General features: G+C 41.0%; 1 protein-coding gene across 1 annotated transcript in view; it reads right to left on the bottom strand.

Moving 5' to 3' along the window:
- Positions 1-22585, bottom strand: part of LOC122800215 (UDP-GlcNAc:betaGal beta-1,3-N-acetylglucosaminyltransferase-like protein 1) — a gene marked incomplete in the record, with an annotated part of 1890971 nt that overhangs the window by 1830422 nt on the left and 37964 nt on the right.

Genomic DNA, 22585 nt, shown 5'->3' with positions numbered 1-22585 from the left:
ACAAAAAGAAGGTACTTGGCCAACCGGCACTCGTGCAAATTGCTTCTGCTTCGGGCTCCACTGCAAGAAAGAGAGAGGAAATGGCATTGGCTGCCTTCCTTTGTACCGGATGTCCTGATGTCAGGCTTAAAGCCGAAGGCAGCCGACGTCATATAACAAGGACTTTGGTACTCTGGCCGACTGGGCTACCGGGAGCTGGATAATCCATTTTGTAAGGGCTGCAACAGTGAAACACGAACATCTTGCAGCACCATTAGGCACCCTATTCAACCAAAGCCTGAGTACCAGCTTTGTCCCAGTCGAGTAGAGGATGGCCACCATCATCCCTTTACACAAAGGTGGAGCGTCCACTGATCCAGGAAATTCTAGACCCATCAGCCTAGCTAGCCTGATCTGCGAGGCTATGGAACAAATCATGGATCTCATTAACAGGTGACACTGGCAACCTCCAAACACTTGACCCCACACAGTTTGACTTTGTCAAGGGGAGGTCATGATTTAAATCTGGTCAACGTCTGAGACAGTGACCAAAGCCATGGATGAGGGGAAGACTGCACACTGCCTACCTTGGACCTGGTCAAAGCCTTTGACACTATTCCCCACTTGGGCATAGAACTGTCTCAACTAGGCATCAATCCAGGTTACCAGATTGGTAGCAAACTGGCTCGATAATAGAACCCACCTAATCAAAATAAGGGAAGCCACCTCAAGCAGACCTGTAACAAGCGACATACCCGAGGGATTGGTCTTGCAGCCTCTTATTTGGGATATACTTCTGAGGTGCAGGCCAAAACCAGTGGCCTATGGCTAACCAAGTTTGCAGACTACTGCAAGCTGGGTGTGGTAATCAATTCCCCTCTTTCAGTTTCTGACAAATGGACAATTGCCTATATTTTCTCCTGCCAGTCTGATCAATATGGGCATCCTGAGACAGTGTAGCAACTGTCATGTACATGGACAACCCTCTACTACTGCCACCTAGAACACAATTTGTGAGATGCAATTGCAGCAAGCACCCAACGTCACAGTATATCTGGCACCGAGAAGGTCAACACAAACACTACACCTCAACCACCCACAAGTACACAACACACCCACATATGCGGAGGTCCTTAAAAAGCATATCCAAACAAGAGACCTCCTAGGCATAAAATGCATGCAAATTCCACTATCCACCACACAGTCCACACACCTGTGTCTCACAGCCACCAAGACCTAAACATAAACCCAACATATTAGTCATAGGAGACTCCATTGCGAGACACACAGATGTGCCCCTCACCAGGCTGGATAAGGAGAAAGTCACGGTTGGTTGGGTGCCAGAATCCACCCAATCACTAATGCACTCAAGTCTCTCAACAGGTACGGTTACGATTCTGTCATAGTCCATGTTGGAGTGAATGACTTGAGACATACCTCCCTGGACTATATGAAGAGAGACATGAACGAGCTCGCTGAGCATGTGTCCCAGGCAGGTATGTCCCTAGCCTTAAGCAGCATTCTACTGTCACCCAGAATGATGCCAGAGTAAAACAGAAAATTATTGACTAACAACTGGTTTAGTTTCTGGTGTCAAATGGGGATCCAGTACCAGACAGCCTGGGATGACATGATTGTCAAGCCACGAAGCTTTGCCAGAGATGGCCTGCACCTGTCTCCCTTGGGCTTCAGGCTCCTGGCAAAGGCTCATGCCTCCCTCATAGTGACCTTTTTAGGCAATGCCAGGAGGTCTAAACTACCAATATGAAAATATATCAAAAAGGTATATTAAAGGTCTTGCTGCTAAACACTAGGAGTCTAAACATGAAAGTGCACTCATTGCAAGCATTCTTAACCCTGGAAGAAGCTGACATTTTTGCAGTCATAGAAATCTAGTTCAAAGCCGTGGAGAGCACCCCAGCCATACCAGGTTACTCATCCTATCACTCATTCAGACCCCAGGCTGTGGGCAGCAAAACAAAAGGTGGACTTGCAATATATAAATAAATTATATCTCTATCAAGACATCACTACAGACATCACTCTAGGCTGGTCAGACAGTAGGATGCTCAGGAAATACTCCAAGTGCAGTTAACAACTGACAAGAGCCCTATTCAAATCATATCTAGCTACAGGCCTCCAACTCAGACAAGATGCCCACTCCACCTATCTGGACCTCTTCAAATCTATCAAAATTCAACCCTTTATCCTGATCCTGGGTGACTGACTATCCAACCATAGAGTGGAAGAAATACTTATGCCAAAACACAAATGCCCAGAGATTCCTTGATTGTCAATACAAATGCCTTGGGACTAGTTGGGCGACATCCCCACAAGAGGTGAAAATATCTTGGACTTAGTATTAACCAACATGAGTAACCACTGCAGCAGTCATCATCCCTGGTAAGCTCTGACCACAAAGCAGTCACTTTCGAAGTCACCATCTCTCCTGACCCCTCCCTAGCTAGGGTCACAAAAAAACACAACTGCTCCAAAGCCGATTACAACCTTCTGAGGGAAGGTATAAACAGCTTCATAGCCCCTCCCCCTCCACAGAAACTGGCACATGTCCAAACTTACGCCAACGTACTATGAGCATTTACATAGCTGCATGGAATCAGGAATACCAGACAGGACAAAATCATCATCCTCAAGGAAGAGGATATCTGCCTGGTGGACATCTAAAATTAATAAACTCTACAATAGAGGAAAAAATCCTGTCCAGGACCAAGGAGCAGCAAGTGTCTAATTGGAAGCAATCTCTCCTTAGCCTGAACAAGCAAATAAGAGCACTAGTAAAATCCTCCAAAGCAGACTTAAGAGTCCAAACTGGCCAGATCCACTAAAGACAATCATAAGGCTTTCTTCACATATGTCCGCAATCTCAAGGGAAGCACCCAGATCTGCTCAAAACTGGTGGTAAAGGACACCACATACACAAACCCTGCAGATATAGCCAACCTGCTGGCCAACAGGTTCAGTGAAAACTTCACTCTTCTGCCCCCCCCCCCCATCAGTAAAACAGGACATCCCCAGTATCTGCCCTCCTCCCGTCATCTTTAGGGAGCAAGTCATCAGTGCCCTCTCAAAGGCAAAATATATAGCCTCCATGGGACCAGATAACATCCCAGGCTGCATCCTACATTAACTCTGGCAGGAACTTGCAGCACCAATAGGCAACCTATTCAACCAAAGCCTGAGTACTGGCTTCATCCCAGCCGAGTGGAGGACAGCTATGGTCATTCCTCTGCACAAGGGTGGAGCTTCCACTTATCCAGGAAATTATAGCTACATCAGCCTAGCCAGCCTGATCTGCAAGGCCATGGAATGGATCATGGACCTCATTAACAACCTCCAAACACTTGATCCCACAGTTGGGTTTTGTCAAGGGGAGGTAATGCCTGTTAAATTTGGTAGACTTCTTTGAGACACAGTCACCCAAGCCATAGACAAGGGTAAGACTGCACACAGCCTACCTTGACCTGGCCAAGGCCTTCGATACTATTCCCCACTCAAGTACAATAGATAAACTCTCAACTAGGCATCAATCCATATGTTACCAAATGGGTAGCAAACTGGCTCACTGATAAAAACCCACCTTGTCAAAATAGGAGACGCTACCTCAAGTAGAAGAATCGTAACAAGTGGTATACTCCAGGGATCAGTCTTGGGGCCTCTGCTGGTCGGGATATACTTCTCAGAGGTGCAGGACAAATCTACTGGGCTATGGCTGACCAAGTTTGCAAAGGACTGCAAGCTGGGTGCAGTCAATTTTCCTAGTGATGTGGACATCCTCCAAAGAGAGGGTCTCACCCAAACGAATGACTGGTGCCAGAAACATGGCCTCAAACTGAATGCCTTTTGGGGAGAATGACATTCCCACAAATGATCACATTGATAAGGCACTAAGCACACAGTCAGTCATAAGGGACTTGGGAACACAGGTTGATAGCAAACCGACTTTTGACCACCATATTGCCTCCATTGTACGGAAAGCTTTCCACATGGTCCACCTCATTAGTAAGGGTATCTCATCCAGACACAAGGTGGTCATAACATTTCTGTATTCTTCCCTTATAAGACAGATTACTGAATACAATGAACCTTTCCGCCTGTACCTCACAAAGAACATGCAGCAGCTGGAGAGACCAGAGATTCCTCACCCAGAGAATCCAGGGCCTCAAACATCTACCCTACACAGATAGGCTAAATGCCCTGTCCCTCTGTCTCCAACAGACTCCTCAGAGGTGACCTCTGTCTGGCATACAAAGCAATCTCAGACCCCACCCTGATGGGACTGCTGCATATCTGCAAGTCGAGCTCCACTCGAGTAACCCGCACGCGAGACCTCAACCTGGTCTGTGACATCAACAGGACTTGTTGGCGGGACAGATGTGTACCAGAGACTCTCCCCTTTTGTGGAATAGACTCCCTCTCCACGTAAAGCAGAGTACCTCAAACCTTTTAAGTGCAACCTGGATAACTGGACAGGGAACAGAACACACCCCTGGGATTCTACCCATGTCCCTGCTGGACAGTGGCATAGGGTGCTGACTTGTTGGAACATGGGTTAATTCTTGGATAGGCTTGTAAGGGCCTCAGGGCCAATAGCCTAGTAACTATGATCCTGTGTGTCAAGTGGGAAAGTACTTGGTCAAATTTTTGATGAAGTCGTCTTTTCAGTTATGTTCTGTAAGTGGGGAAAGAGGAAACTGCTTTTGGATAAGACTGGGAGGGACTGCCATAGTTTGGCTGCACTGCAGTTTGATTTGTGGGGTTTAGAAGTGAGGGTGTTATTTGGAGAGACTGTTGAGGTTGTAAAGAGTAGTTTTATTAGAGTTTAGCAGCAGCAGCAGGCAGGAAAGCACCTGGATGAAGTAGCTTGAAATGGAGACCCTAGAAGTAGCTCAGCTCTTTAAAGAGACTGGCAGCCATCTGGCTTTGGAGAGGTTAATGCAGAGTGGTGTTCTTTGGGGGGAAGGGATGGAAATGAATTAAAAGACTTAGTTTTGGACTGTAGAGTTTTTTTTATAATGATGGGGAACCTGTATTCAAATTAAGCAAGGACTCCTTTGCCTACTGCAACGTTAGCTGGTCTAGAGAGAAAGGGAGATATTTGAGGACCAGAATAAGACAGATTACTTTTTCACGGTGTTTTCACTCTGGATTTGGAAGTTAAGTGACTGGTCTACACGCAAGCCTAGGTATTGGTTCTACAGCAGAATCATTGATATCGGAGATGCTGAGATTTGGGAGGTTTTTTTCCAGCTTTTGTGAGGTTCCAAGTATACTTTTTGTTTTGCAGCAGTTTAGGAGTGGCTTATGGTTTAGCGAAGAATTGAAGGGAGGGTTTCAGACTGAAGCTATGTTTGAACAGCTGATTGTGAAGTACTTGATTGAATGATAAATATCTGCATCTCAAACATTTCTGAAAAATGGTATGCTGGTGCCTGTCATCACCAATCCTAGAATTCACTTTGACAAATGGTATGCTGGTGCCGGTTATCACCAATCCTGGAATTCACTAGCCTTGTGAAGACAGATGTTTGATATCACCACAGTGTAATTCAACATGCACCTGAACATTCTTCATGGATGCTTTTGACTTGGAATACATTTATTTATCCCTTCTCTTGGTTTGAACTAATGGGACACTTGAGACCCCTGCAGCGTAACTTGATACTGGCGACAGCAGTAGATGGACCCTGATACTGGCAACTTCAGTACATGGGTTTTCATTTTGATTATTCAACACAATGTGGTACATAGCTACAGTACATATCATTTAACTGTATGTAGCTTTTGTTAGTTTATTTGGTTCAACTCCCCATGGTTTAACTTGTAAATGACCTTACATTTTATCTTTAACTTATTTCTTGGATTTTACATACACATATATATATATATATATATATATATATATATATATATATGTGTGTGTATAATAAAGATAAAATGTAAGGTCATTTACAAGTTAAACCATGGGAGTGGAACCAAATAAACTAGCAAATGCTACATACAGTTAAATATGGGATGTACTGTAGCCATGTACCACATTGTGTTGAATAACCAAATGAAACTGATGCAAGCAATTTCATTTAGGTTATCCTTGTGGATGCAAAAAGACAAAAATTCACTGACTGCCTTTGATGTGTTACTGTTCAAGTCTAAAGCAATTTAATAAGCAGAAGTTGAAACATGAACAAGGTTAGGCACTATGGAGAATAATCAGGATACTAACACCAAAAGAGAGGTTAACCATTAGGTAGGACTTTGCAGTGGTGAACAATGCGAGGTCAATTAGAAAAATTGTTTGGTTCTACATAAAATATCAAGTTTCTAATTAGTTTTCAGGATAGTCAGATACCCTCAGAGAGGCTGTCAAAACACAGACGGCAAAACTACTGAACCCTTGAGGAGGAACATTCGTCTCCCCAGCCTACACTGTAGATATAGTCCAAATTTCTGGTTACCAAAGTACTATAAACTCCTTGATTAAAATGGTAGAACACTACAAAGAATGGAAAAATCCCCCAAACTCCAAAAGAAATTTATAAATTTATATATACTACAGGTACCTTTTCACCAACAGACTTTCTAAATTAAATTTTCCTAGTTGCCCACCATTTTTTCACTCCTAGCAGACATCACCTCCAACAGCACAATTTCTCTTCACTTTTGCTTTCCATTTTGCAGCATTAATGAAAGGAGTTTAAATATTCAAGTCTATATTTTTGGTGAGTCATCACATGGCTCAGATGAACTTCACTCCTGGTTTCCAAGAAACATTTCCCTCTACCCCTTGAGCAACACCCAGTTTGTCAATGCAACACTATGCCGATTCTATAAAAGTAAAGCTAGTCAACACTTTCCAAACCCTCATCCACCAGGGATTTCAGGCCCACTTCCATTCAGTTAACCCTTGCAAAAATACTTGAAAATAATTTTAGTTTATACCAAATTTGGCAGCTTTATTCCAAAACAAAATGTTAATCACCAAGATGGCTTTTTGTCAGGCAAAAGGTTAACACTACATCTTAGATGATAAAACTCCTTGCAAAAGATGGCCTTCAGGAACAAAGGGCTGACTATAGCCCAGATGACTGGTTCAGTTAGTAGTCTAGGCACTCTATGCCACAGCAGGGAAGAAGGGCATTTCTACCTGGGGGGGGGGGGGGTCAGCTGGCTCATGTTGACACTGCCTACCCAACCATGGCAAGGAGGGCAAGGATGGAGTCAAAAACAGGCAAGAGTCAGTACAGGGGAGATGATGGCTTAGTCACCTAGTAGTGATAGTAGTCCTAATCATATGAAGGAGATGCTAATGGGAGAGCCTTAGGCAGTCCCTATGATGACATAGGGGTCCGTATCACCACAGCAGAGGAAGAGTTAGTGCCTTTATACAAAAATAGTTCTCACGGCCAGGATGCAAAGCTTAATAAACTTCCCTACTGTGTGCCTGGATGAGGATTTCCCTAATGGCTCTTGTTCTAATGGATATGCATGGAAATTCCCCCATACACCTCTGGGAAGAAAAAGGCTCAAGATGGACTGTGAGTAGCTCAATAGTCAGCATGTAGAGGGGGGAAATGCATGAGAATATATACATAGATGCATGTACGTACATGTGTATGCAGGTTTGTATATCTTGTATACATATATTAGTATACATGCGTGCGTGAATAAGCACACACACACACACACACACACACACACACACACACACACACACACACACACACACATTCTGAATGCTGACAAAGGCAGTCTTAACAGGCATAGCCCCCATTAACCTTTCAAGTGTCTGGTTGATCGTATTATTTGTAAAGCAGCAACTGATTTAGCCCTTGGTTTTAAAGGTGCATCTATCCAACAGAACCTTCTCTTCTCTGTACAGGTAGATTCACATTTGTCACTTAGTGAACCTTTCCTAAATGGTCTACGCCAAGGATCCATCTAATCTCCTCTTCTCGGTCTGCTTTAATTGACTTGCCTCTGAATTTCCCACAACTATCACTCAACCTGTATGCAGACATGACTGTAAAACCAGACAAGCCACTTCATGCATGCACACATTTGGTTTGGCCAGCATGGACTTTCAGTATCACATTAATACAAGGGGCTTCTGACCAGCAAAGACTTACTATTTTCTCGCACTGCAAAGTAGATGTGTAATCAAACAGTAAGCTAAAAGCTGGTCAAGACTGAAGTCCAAAACCAAAAAACAAAACCAAAGGAACTCAAGCTGCTTTAATACAACCAAAGGACAATTCCACAATAAATAATTCCAGTAAGCGCTTTCATCTGTAATAAGACTTAGACTGAAAGTTAACATTCAAACACACATGTAAATACTTTAAAAAAAGTCACATGAACACATACTTAGTGTTTTAACCCTTTTACATATAAGATACATAACAGAATCTTCTCGATTGTTCAGACCAGGGGGTAGCAAGCATAGAGTCTAACCTGCCAACTATATTCCAGCCAACCCAAGTCATCTTCTGGATTAAATGAATTTTCTACGTTTTTTTAAGACTGTCCACTACAAGGAATTTAAAGTTAACTTTACATGAACCATGTTTATAATGCTTCCCCAGGGCATTCCTTTCACCCCCAAAAGAAACTGCATATTTATGTTTGTATATTCTTTTGTACAATTCTCTTGTAGCTCTTCCTACATAAAAAAAAGGATTTACATTCTAAGCAAAAAAAGTGACAAATTACATACTTAGCCTTGCATGAAAAAAGCCCATTGAAGAATGTTAAAATAACTGTCAAAGTGCATTTTGTTTTTTCCATGAACAAATAAGTTACATATGTTATACTTAACCATTCCATTTCTGTCTGACCTGACTTTTGGTATAGTCAACTTACTTTGAAAGACGTTTTTGAAACGTTCCTCTGTTTTGGGTAAAGAGAGGCTTATGCCCTATAGTTTCTAGTAACTCAGTTTGTCCCCCAATTTCCAGTCATTTACTTCTTTTATTCTCCCAGAGTCCAAACTATTCACAACAGGCATTCTTACTTTGTTTTTATTTTTATTTAATCTACCTTATTTTCTATTTCTTGTACCTCTGAGTTAGTTCTTATATCTGTGACTAATGTTTTTGGGTAACCTCTGATAAAGCTTCACAAAAATAGTCACTTTCTATACCAAAATCTTCTTCCCTTAGTCAGGTCGCTGATCAACTGTCCTTTTATTATATTTTCTTTGGTCTTCTTGGGGTGCATGCTATATGTATTTTGGACCTCTTAAAAATTTTTGTTCCTAATTTGCTCATGAAGGGATTCTCATCTAGATCAAGGGAGGTCAAAGTCTCCCTTTACTCATCACTCAGACCAATGATTGAGTACAATGCCCCATTCGGAATGTATCTGACCCGACACTTGCAGCAGCTGGAGAGGCCACAAAAGTTCCTCACCAAAAGGATAAAGGGTCTCAAAAATCTGTCCTATGCTGCCCGACTGAAAGAACTCCAGCTCTATTCAGTCGCTTACCGCTTGCTCAGAGGTGACCTTTGCCTAACATACAAGGCCATGTCAAACCCAGATTTGATGAATATGCTTCACCTCAAAAAATCTAGATCCATCAGAGCCACAAGGGCGGGAGACTTAAACCTCGACACGGCTATTAATAGGACGTGCTGGAGGGATAGATTCATCACCCAAAGACTCCCTATGCTGTGGAACAAAATCCCGGTATATGCGAGGCAGAGCACCTCGCTGGCCTTGTTCAAGAGAAATCTTGACCAATGGATGGGAGATCGCAGATATACCCCAGGGATTACCTCAGTGTCACTGCTCGACAGAGGCACAGCAAAATAATGGGTATAGTTCCCCATACTAAAGGGGTGGCGTAAGCCACAAAACGATGGGCTAGGCTTGTAAATGCCCTCGGGCAGATAGCCTAGTATGAACCTATGAACCTATCCTTAAAGACAGTTACATTCATGAAATTTATTGTTAAATTAAATAGGCAGGTAAATTCCAAAAAAGTACACACTGTCGATGTCTTAAATTCAAGGTCTTAAGAAAACAGTCAATAAAACGATACAATGCCATGATATTTCAGTAGTTACTATGTAATATACGAGTAGTTTCCCACCCATACATATACAGATTGGCGTAACTGGGGGCCATTGTCACCTCCATTGCCACTCCATTTGTTTGATGGAAAAAATTCACTAAGAAATTATAAGATCAAACAGTTCCATTAATATTCCTACAGTATTGTCAGAATATAACTGATTTAATTCAAGCCTCACCATCTCCATGCCTTCATCATTAGGTATTACTGTATACAATGATTTTATATCCATAGTTACCATTAAATCGCTTTCTTCCACATATATTTCTTTGATTTTTTCCAAGAAAATCAAAATATGTACCATTGTTAACTACTACCCTCTCAAGTATTTGTCTATACAGACTTTGTTTTGCTATGTAGACTAGACACTAAAGTCTTGGGGGGGGGGGGGGGGGTCATTTAGCTCTTTATGGATCTTTGGAATTCCGAAGGGCCTACTTATTTTTGGATTCTCAATAGTAAAGTATTTAGTACCCAGAGTAATTCTGGCTGTATAAAACCATTCCTCAACTAAGGAATCAATAAATGGAATAAGCTTTAATTTCTTTGAATGACACTTTCTTGTAAAAATTCACATCAGACAATAGTCATACAGTTTGTTTTCATACATTGTTCTATCTGGAACTATTGCCCCCCTTTATCAACTTTAAACACTAATAGCTCATCATTTTTAATAAAGTCAAAAAACAATTTGTTTTCTTTACTGGACATATAGTAATTATAAACTAGATTCTTTTTCTTCAAGAGTTTCAATAATTTGCAGTTTACAACTATCCAGAAATATTTCCAACTCTTTTCTTAAAGGTGGATTAAATGTGCTAGGTTTACAGAAATTCTCTGCTTCAGTAGCTTTAAAAAAAGAACTTGAAATTTAACTGTCTTACATAGTCTCCAATACTGTTTAAGCACTTCTATTTTTTCTGCCCTTCTGGCAGGCATAAAATTTCACCTTTTACTTAAAATACAGCATTCTTGAGAAAGTTCAGAACTAGATAAATTCACTAAAACAGTACCTATGTTTTCCTTCCTTTGTTGCTCTTCCAGAGATTATATATCCCTTATTCAGTGAAGCAGTTACTCGAGCCCACGTCTTGTTTCCACCTTCATTTTGCTGATACATACACAGGCTGGGTGGAAACCGGTCTCTCAGCAAAATAAAGGTGGAAACAAGACATGGGCTCAAGTAACTCCTCCTTCATCGAATAAGGGATATATAAAACAGAAGGCAGTCAAAAAACTGGAAGAACAAAGGATGGAAAGCATAGGTACGGTTTCTTTCAAATGGGAAAATTTATCTAGTTATGAACTAAGAATGCTGTATTTTAAAGGGTGGAATTTTGTGCCTGCCAGAAGGGCAGAAAAAAAGGGAAGTGCTTAACAGTATTAGACACTATGCAAGACAGTTAAATTTCAAGTTCTTTTTTAAAGCTACTGAAGCAGAGAAAATTTCTGTAAACCTAGTACATTTAATCCACCCTTAAGAAGAGTTGGAAATGTTTCTGGATTGTTGTGAACGGCAAAATTATTGAAGCTCTTGAAAATAATCTAGTTAAAATTACTATAATGTCCAGTAAAGAAAACAAATAGCTTGACTTTAAAAACATTAACAGCTCATTTTTAATAAAGTTGATTAAGGGGGAGCAATAGCTATTCTTGATAGAACAATGAAAACTAAACGACCCACTGTCTGATGTGAATTTTTATAAGAAAAAGTGTCAAAGAAATTAAGAAAGTTTATTCATTTATTGATTCCTTAGTTGAGGAATGGTTTTATACAGCCAGAATTACTCAGGGTACTAAAACACTTTACTATTGAGAATCCAAAAATAAGTAGGATCTTTGGAATTCCAAAGATCCATAAAGAGCTAAATGACACCCCCCCCCCCCCAAGACCCATAGTGTCTAGTCTACATAGCAAAACAAAGTATGGCTAACACTTATATGTACTGTTAACCATTACCCCCTATCGGAGACGCTTGATTTCTTGGGAAAAAAAAAAAAAAATCAAAGAAATATGTGGAAGTGATTTACTGGTAACTTTGGATATAAAATCATTGTATACAGTAATACCCAATGATGAAGGCATGGAGACAGTGAGGCTTGAATTAAATCTAAGTTGTATTCTGACAATATTGTAGGAATATTAATGGAGCTGCTTGATGTTATTCTTAATAATTTCTTCTCATTTAATAGTGATTTTTCCAAACAAATGGAGTGGGACAATGGGGGTGGCAATGGCCACCAGTTATGCCAATCTATATATGTATAGGTGGGAAACCACTCGTATATTACATAGTAAGTACCAAAATAATACTGTGACATTGTATCGTTTTAGTGACTGTTTTCTTAATTTGGAGAGGAACTGAAGAGGTCTTATGTGAAGTTAAGACATACATCAACAGTGTGTGTACTGGAATTTACCTGCCAATTTAATTTAACAATAAATTTCTTGGATGAACTGTCTTTAATAAGAGCAAATTAGGAACAAAAATTAAAAAAAAAAAAAAAAGTCCAAATTAATACGTACTTGCATTATAGTAGCATGCACCCCAAGAAGACCAAAGAAAATATAGTAAAAGGACAGTTGTTAAGGATCAGCGACTTGACAAAGGGAAGGTTTTGGTATAGAAAGTGACCATTTTTGTGAAATTATCAAAGAGGTTATCCAAAAACAGTCACAGATATTGGAACTAAAGTTACAACTCGGGTACAAGAAATAGAAAAGGTAGATTAAATAAAAATAAAAACAAAGTAAGAATGCCTATTGTGAAGCGTTTGGACTCAGAACAAAATAAATAAATAACTGGAGATTGTTTGGGGGACAAACGGAGTCACTAGAAACAATGGGACATAGGCCTCTCTACCAGAAAAAAAAAAAAAAAAAAAAAAAAAAAGATTCAAAAACTTCTTTCAAAAGTAAGTTGACTATCTATACCAAGAGTCCGGTCAGACAGAAATGGAATTAAGTGTTACAAATGTAACATGTGTAACTTTGTTGATGGAAAACACACAATCCACTTTGAATAATGTTAAACTGTCAATGGGGTATTTCATGCAAATTTAAGTATGTAATTTAGGTCACTTTTTGCTTAGAATGTACATGTTTTTATGTAGGAAGAACTAAAAGAGAATTGTACAAGAGAATATACGAACATACAGTTTCTATTGCGGATAAAAGGAATGCCCCGGGGAAGCATTATAAACACGGTTCATGTAATTTTAACTTTAAATTCCTTGTAGTGAACAGTCTACAAAATGTAGAAAATTCATTTAATCCAGAAGATGACTTGGGGTGGCTGAATATAGTTGGCAGGTTAGACTCCATGCTTGCTACCCCCCTGGTCTGAATAGAGAAGATATTATGTATCAAACGTAAAGAGTTAAAACACCAAGTATGTTAAAGTATTTAAATGTGTGTTTTTGAATGTTAAGACTTCTTCAGACTGGAAGTTATTACAGATGAAAGCTCTTACTGGAATTTATTGTGGAATTGTCCTTGGATTTTATTAAAGCAGCTCTATTTCCTTTGGTTTTAGATGTGCAATAGGTAATGGGTTCCTCCAACCACAACTAGAATACACCATTCCTATAACTACTGCTGCAGCATCAAAGACCCACCTAGCATCATTAAAAATATCAGCACCATGTTTGTAAGCTTATTACCCAGTTTTTCCAAAGGAGATCACCACTACATTTACTGTAGCCAAGGCAAAAAGGCTACCTGTAAAACAGAAGCTCCTATCTACTGCCGTCTTCCTTACTTTCAAACTGTTAAATGTAGTCTTTCCCCTTTTCTTGCTAACTAGCACTCACATCTTCCAGCTATCAAATTAGAGGAGATCTCCCTTCCAGACCATCACTTAGGACTCCAACAGCTAATACCACAGATTAAAACACAAGACCTATTATACCGTCCCAAATCTTTGGAAATTTCTGCCCCTGCCCATAAAACAATGGAGTCCTACACAAAATTCAAATTCAAAACATGTAAAATGCACGTTTCCATTCCCCAGATACTACTTCACCACTGCTTTTCCCAAACCCTATCTGTACTTTTGTTTAATATACATTAATTTAACATTCCAAACAGCTGATCTGCAGTATTCTTTCCTTCACCACCCACTTTCCCTTTTTCACTAGAGTTTTTGTTAAGTAGCTGCACTGTTCAGAAAAGAACATTACGAACATGGTTTAAAAAGTGTTTCTTCAACTCTTAATTCTATGGTTAAAGTGAATACACTATTCTCTGAAATTCTATGCATGTCTATTTCTCTGTCTTTCTAGGATTATGTATCCTCTCTTATCCAATGTCTTATGTCAAATAATGTTAGTCTTTGTTCTACGGACTACATTAACTATATGCTAGTGTTCAGGTGTTTTGTAATCAAAAAACTGGCTTGAAAAGTATCACTGGAACTTGGTTCTACCCCAAATCTCAAGTCTAGTTTTGTCAACGAGTAGGTATTAAACCAGTTACCCCACATAATTATAGTGACATGCAATACACTATTTAGAAACAGCAAGCAAAAAAGCACAGCCTTAGAGAAGCACAGGATGCCAACACCCCTTGTCACCAGTCATTTCACACAAGTGTACTGTATACTAGCCATCCAAGCATCCTCCTACCAACAAAATGTTACTGGCTGAAGGACTGTTTGCCAGCAGGAAGACAAACATACAACTGTACATTTTAGATGAATCAGACCACCCCCACCTTTCTTGCATGGCATTTCTACCGCAGCAGCCTGCAGAGTGTGCCTCTTCCCACAACTACAGTGGCCAGAGTGGGTTCTGTCCCATTACTAAAATACCAACAGTGTTCAGTTCTGCTACAAAAATAGCAACATACCCCATCCCTCTGCAACACCCATAGTATGGCCCTATCCCATAGTGTCCTCCATCCCATAATTACAATAGCTACAGTGTACCCATCTTACTACAGCAACACTTTGTGTACGCTATACAATTGCTGCAACAGCTATGGCATGCCCCATCCACTACACCAGTTCTCACTATATCCTGTCCAATTACTTCCAACAGCCAGTGTGTCCCATCCCACCAACTGTGTACTCCACCCACTGAAACTGCCCTGTCCCACTACCTGCAACAGCCACAGTGTATCCCATTCCACCAATGGTGTACTCCACCCACTACTGCAGTATCTGCAGTGATACTGCCCTGTCTCACTACTACAATACTGTCCAGAATGTGTCACATCCTAAAAGCACATCTCACTCAATATAAGCTGAGAAGCCTGTTGCTCTGAGAAATCAATTTCAAAGCTACAAACTGAAAATCTAAAATTAAGTGATTTACAAATGTATCGCTTGATCTAAATAGCAACAGCAGGCTGGTTTTCAGCTCAGAGAAAACAAAACTTGCATCTCCTTCATTAAAATTTCATTAGTACTTCAAGGGAGCCCATAAATGTTAAGTGTCTTAGTAGAGGTGGCATCACCAATCCTGACTTCCTGGCTCCTGTCTGAGCCAGATGGCAATCCCAGTGAGTTATGTAGGGGGTTTATGGCTAGTTTGGAGTGTCAACTATATCCAAGTGGGGTATTATGCCAAGTGCCTTAGCCAGGTACAGGTATGCATCATTTCCCTCTCATCCATTGTCTTGGTGACTCTCAAAGAAGCCCACAAGGTTTAGTATGCATGACTTTCCTTTGACAAAGCCAAACTGGATTGGGTTCGATTAACAAGTCTGTCGTTTCTAGGATGATGGTCCACCCGTGTGAAGTGAAATAACCATTGCAGTTCTCCATTCTCACAGTACAAAGTCTGTTTTGATACTACAGCTAAAAAGTGACAAGTGATCCTGATAGGTCATGTTTCAAACTTTCAAGAGGCACCCCAGGATACTGTCAAAGCCCATTGAGGTTGTTTTTCTGGCTTCAGCAAGTGCTGCCAGGACCTGCTCATTGTTAACAGGGGTCTATATATTAGATCACCGAATGCTTAGGTTAGTGAACAGTGATTAATTGACCCCATGTAATCCAAAGCTTACAAAACAGAACTGTCAGAACAGCGATTTTTTTCCCAAAGGGAAAAAAAATGCTGTTCCAACAAGAAAAAAAAAACAAACACTTTAATACATATTAAGTGGGGGGCTTCTCCCCCCACAATCCACAATGTGAGGGGCTGTGCCCCTAACACATCCTCTACTTAAATATACCAACTCCGAGACCACACTACAGTGCCAAAAACGGCAAACTACCGAAGTGGCCAAGCAAATTCTTTCCCAGGGAAACTTACATGCCGCTTCGATATTTTGCAGTTTACAGCTCGACCAAGTCGCATTCGCTAACCTGCATCTTCGGTCAGCTGATAGGAACCTGTTAACAGATGGTGGTGGTGTGGTTCTGCTAGTAGGTATTTCATGGGGGAAGCAGCAGGAGTTGGAAGTGAAGTTTGAGGTGAATTTATCAGCCTGCAAATTCATTACGTCACTCTGCTCAGTGGAGGTGGCACCACTGACCACCAGTTCAACACACTGCTGTGAGGTTTTGTGAATAGCTATGTAGGATTGGTGGCAGTCAGCCTCCACGGTTATCTTTACCTTATAATCAGCCTTGTTGGTCTTAAAACTAAACAGGAAAACCAATAAATTATAGAGCTATCACTATGGAAGTTGTTCTTCCTGACATTAGCCATGGCTTTTTTTGCTTTTGTTATATACCCCATTATAAGTTAGGATTTCACCAGTGTGATTTATTTTTAGAGGTTGGTTTGGGCTTATAGCAGGTACAGCAGCCTCTTATACAGCCATTCAGACATGGTTGTACAGTGTCTTTGGGAACAATTCTGCATAGATTGCTGTAAATCCTGGTTTTGGAGAAGCCATGAATTTTGACCAGCCATTGCTTAATAGGATGTTTGCTTTGGAATAGTTCTCAACTGTTAGAGTGTGCTGGGATTGTACAGTTGGTTTTTATTTCAAAAAAGACAGCTTTGTGGTCCAACCTCACATGTGAGGATGTGACACTGGGGTGCAGTGCTCTTCTATTGGCAGGTATCAGGTCCAGTACGTTTGAACCTCTGGTGGGTGCAGACATCATCTAGTCAAGGTTACTGGGGAATTGTTGTGCCCGAATGTATGAGGCAGTGTATGTTTTAAAGTCTATACAGGAGTAGTTAAAGCCTCCCACGAGTAAAGTATCTGGTTTAATTGTGAATGATTCCAGCAGGTCTAGGTACAAGCTATGGGATTCTAGGGGCATACAAATGACCTATAGCTTGCAAGGAGCTAGCATGAGACTTTATCCACATGCAAATCAACACAAATTCTCCAGAGTGAAGTCAGCTTGTAGGGTGGAGTGTTTAGCATTGAGCGGTAACACCTTCAGGTTCCTTTGGGTTTTATTTGGTATGTTGGTAGGTTTGTCAGTTTGGCACAGACAAAAGGCTGTAAGGGGGGTGGATACAGTTTTAGGCAATATTGGGAGGCCTAGGGTAGACCAGTGCAGACCTTTTGCAAAGCAACGTGGTCTGTTAATCATGTCCTCCCATACTAACAAATATTGAAAACCCCTGGAAAAACACCAAAAACCAAGTCAGTTTATTGATATCAATCATCCTTTTCTCATACTGTGGTATCATCCTTGTTGAAAGTAGACTTCTGCTCAGTGCAAGACATAGCTGCCTGATACACATTCATGTCTCATACATCTCAGTTAACACCCACATGGACCATGATAGAATCATACTTGCACCTGTGGTATATGGATTCGTGCGTGCATAACCTGGTGGATCCTGGCTCCAGATAAACTAACCATTACCATCTTGTTCAATCTGGTGAGTGGGGCATGTGCGTTTTGTAAAATGGAGTCCATTACATCCTGAGCAATGTGTTGGCTCACCTTACAGGCTTTGCTGTTAGGTAATCACTACGTGTAGGCATGTGTGTGGTGTTGCTTTTGGTGAGAGCTTTAGAGAATGCTGAGAATAGGTGTTGCTGTTTATAGGTTTAAAAAGGTCTTTAAGGTTTGGAAAGACTGCTTTAGTGCCTCAGAATAGGCTGGTCTTTGTGTGTGGTGGATGTGTGTTCTTGACAACCTTGTATGTACGACAGAGTTTTGCCTCTAGTGAAAACAATGCATGTGCATCTCTCACATACTGTGTTTAAAGACAACCACAAAGCATTCTATAACTATGTCAAGAATCTAAATGGCAATGCTCAGATCTGCTCTGGAGCAGAAACAGAATGGCATTAAATATACTGATCCGAAGGATATTGCCAATATCCTGGCAGATTGATTCAGTGCCAACTTCACCCCCCTCTCACCCCCTAAATGTCCCATCTCAATACCGGAAGATTGCCATATTCCAGTAATAACGGCCACACAGGTACAAAACGCACTCTCTAAAGCCAAGAATACAGCATCCATGGGACCAGATGACATCCCGCGCAGTGTACTACATGAACTACAATATGAACTGGCACCTCACCTAAGTGTCATGTTTAATCATAGCCTCACCTCAGGTTTCGTGCCCACTGAGTGGCGCAGAGCTACAGTTATCCCAATCCACAAGGGGGATCCACCTTGGATCCCAGAAACTACCGTCCCATCAGTCTGACAAGCCTTATCTGCAAGGCCATGGAGCGTATTATCATGGAACTTATAAACAAAGACATTGGCAACCTTCAAACACTGGACCCCACCCAGTTTGGGTTTGTGAAGGGCCAATCTTGTCTCCTGAACCAGATTGACTTCTTTGAATCAGTCTCCAGAGCCATGGACAAGGGTAAGGTGGTCCACACAGCCTATCTAGACCTTGCCAAGGCCTTTGACACCATCCCCCACTCTGGAATCATAGATAAACTTACTAAGTTGGGCATTAATCCCTATGTCACCCAATGGGTTGCTAAATGGCTTACTGACAGAACCCACACTGTAAAAGTAGCCGACTCCAAATCCAGCTCCTGACAAGTGACAAGTGGAGTACCTCAGGGTTCAGTCCTGGGGCCGCTCTTGTTTGGCATCTACTTCTCTGAAGTACAGGTCAACACTAAGGGACTCTGGCTAACAAAGTTTGCAGATGACTGCAAACTGGGAGCCATTATTGAATCCCCAAATAATGTGGATACTCTACAAAAGGGCCTTACAGAAACAGATGCTTGGTGCCAGAGCCATGGGCTCAAGCTCAATGCCAATTAATGTATTGTTATCCCCTTTGGGAAAAAACATGTATCCATGAATTACCATATAGGTGGCAGTACACTAAACACAGAAAGTGTGATGAGACTTAGGGACACAGGTGGACAGTGGTCTCACCTTCGATAACCACATCGCCACAACAGTCAGGAAATCCTTCTATGTGGCACACCTCATCACGAAGGGCTTTTCATCCAGAAAAAAGAAGGTCATTGTCCCACTGTACTCATCCCTCATTAGACCCATTATAGAATACAACGCCCCATTTGGTATGTACCTCTCAAGACATCTGCAACAACTGGAAAGGCCTCAGAAATACCTCACTAAAAGAATCACAGGCCTAAAGCAGATGCCCTACACTGACCGCCTTAAAAACTCCAGCTATACTGTCACATATCGTCTACTCAGAGGCGATCTCTGCTTAACATACAAGGCCATGTCAAACCCAGAGCTGTTGGACATGCTACACTAAAGAAATCCCAATCCCTCAGAGCTACACGCTCCAGGGATCTAAACCTTGTCATCACAATAAACAAAACATGCTGGAGGGATAGGTTCCTGACCCAGAGACTCCCCAGACTCTGGAATAGATTGCCCATACATGTCAAGCAGAGTGCCTCTTTGGACCTCAAGAGAAACCTTGACGACTGGATGGGAGAAAGGAAATTCACCCCAGGGATCACGTCAGTCGCCCTGCTAGACAGGGGTCCAGGAAAATAAATAATGTGGGAAGAAATAGCCAGGGAATTGTTATGGCTAGGCTTGTATAGGCCCTAGGGCTGATAGCCTAGTACCAACCTATGAAATGGATTGTTTCAGGAGACCCATATCTACCAAGCTGGCTATGGAGACATTTGGAAATTACATAACCATGTTGTCTGGACCTGTATTTAGATGGGCTACTGTAGATCATGGACTGGGTCATACAAAATGTCTCCTTGGCCAGTCTCTGGGGTTTGGCAGTAGTTTACGCCACATTCTGCTAAGATTTGATAGCAGTTCTGTTTAATGTGCAAGCTAGCTGCTCAAAGATGGTCTCTTTCTGGGTGTTTGTGTCTGTAGAGGGCAACGGTATCCTCTTATGTAATAAGACCAAGAAAAGACAGTTTGGGAGTGTAATGATGCAATAAAACAAACTACCTTGACAAGGTAATTTCAAGTATTAAGAGACCTTTACAATGATTTAAAGGCAAAAATCAACAAAGCAAAAATAAAGCAGAAGCAGTTGACTAAAGTGCAAAATAAAATAAATCTCTTATCGACAAAGGACAGAGCAGGATTAACTTGGGCCCCCTTCTGAGTGTGGCTTAGGTGCCAAGCAGATGGGAGCACTGGAAAAATGAGTACACAATCTGTAGTACTGGAGATTTACTGAAGTGCAATACTGGTTTGCTGGACACTTATAATGGATAAATGGAAAACAATGGGTGGGAAAGTACTTAAATAGGTTGTACAACGGGCAACAGAAGAGAAAGGGAGAGAGGCACTTTGGAAGTTTGATTATAAAAAGTACTGAAGTGCAAATCCTGGAGCAGAATTCACAACACTGCCTCTACTGCAATCCTACCACATACTAGTGCATACGTCTATGCAAAAATTTACCAGCAAAGCTATAATAAATTACTAAATGGAGGAGCAATCTGGCAGGGAATCACAGTCCTGCCACAACTGAGGAAAACAAAAGCTTCAAGACTGAGGCCCCAGACTGGGTTCAAGATAAAAAAGCTACCTTTTAGATGCAATTCTACTTATGAGAATAGAAATGCAGTATACATACAATTAAAATCTTGCACAACCTTCACACAATTGCAAATGAAGCTTCAAGACTAAGATCCCAGAACAAAATAAAAAAAAAAAAAAAAAAAAAAAAAAAAAAAAAAAAAAAAAACACAAATTGATAACTTTCTGGCTAAAACATTGACAAAAAGCAGAGTAGTACAAAATACCACACTGGTCACTATAATTATGCCTTAAAAGTAAGATTTTTCCTTCCCTTTTGAAGGAAAGCTTGTATCTCACACATTAAGAGTTGGATGCATCTCTGTGCCAACTATAGCAGACTTGCTAGAGAGGATCCAACCAAATAAAGCAAACTGAAGCTCAATTCCTGTGGTTAGAATTTTAGAACCTTTAGCTTAATGTCTCAGTGGAGGGTGGGCAGACAAAGAATACGAGAGAAAACAGTAGAAAGGTAAACAGAAAGGCACTGGAATGCAACTTTAAACGGGTATATACTGCTATAAAAAGGCAGACTTTAATCTGCTGTCCAAAATTTGTATTGGCCTGATCCCACTCAGTTACCTTTTCCTCTAGTTATTTGCTCCCAATACCATGGCACCTTTGCCAGTTCTCCCATAAACTCTAACCCCCTCTTGCCTATATTTCTGTATACCTACTTGTAGACTCCCTGTTGGCAAAATCTCCTTTTACCATTCCCACATTGGCTTAATTCTTAGAATACTTTCTGCAACTTTATAAACATAATACTGTGTAAAGTCATTATCTCCCCGCTTCATCTTCATGCTTTTCCACTTCAAACTAAGTTCTGCTTGTGTTATGTAGATGAGAATGCACTCCAGGTATTTCCACATCAATAATGAACAAATGAAGGAAGAAGATGGGAATCTACACAAGCTGGTCTATCAATTCAGAATAAGTTATCATCTTCACCAGACACAGAAATGTGAGTAAGCATTAGTCTTCTACTTTATAAGAGAAATTTAAATCTTGGAGCGCCAACAGTTAATGGGAAAGAAAAACTCATTACAGTTGACCAAAAACACCACAACTATTTATTCAGCTATGGAAATGCTCATCAGAATTAGTAAGAGCTCTATTTTTTTAAATCCTCGTCTCCATCCTTTCCCAATTTTTCTACATGGGGTCAGGGTATTGTGTTAACTGTCACCAACTCTCTCGATTCAGTGCCACACTCCTGCCTTCAACATTCATGCCTGTCGCATCTTTTCACACAATCCATCCTCCTTTTTGCTGGAAGTCCACTTCCTCTTACCTTCCTCCTGTGTCCCAAATCTTCAGATTGTCTTCTGCTTTTCTACATGTGCCCAAACCATCTTTTCTACAATTGGAGTTACTTTGGCTTCTGCTCTTATGCCCTTATTTCTTAGTCTTTCCCACAGTGTGCATCCTACCACTCTTCTCAGGTACTTCATTTCCATCACCTCTAGCTTCATCTGCTCTGCCTTAAATACCCAGGTTTCTGTTCCATACAGTAGTACTGGTTGCACCACCGTCTTGTACATCTTACTTTTCAGCTTCTTTGGAATTTTGTCAGCCTACACCTGAGACTATGCCAGTTGGCTGTAGCCACTCGGATTCTAGTTTTGAGCTCTTCAGA

Source organism: Protopterus annectens, chromosome 4.part0 (assembly GCF_019279795.1).
Source record: "Protopterus annectens isolate FY-2018-M chromosome 4.part0, PAN1.0, whole genome shotgun sequence".
NCBI classification, from domain to species: domain Eukaryota; kingdom Metazoa; phylum Chordata; order Ceratodontiformes; family Protopteridae; genus Protopterus; species Protopterus annectens.
The sequence above is the reverse complement of the archived record's forward strand: the minus strand, read 5'-3'. Positions and strand labels throughout refer to the sequence as shown.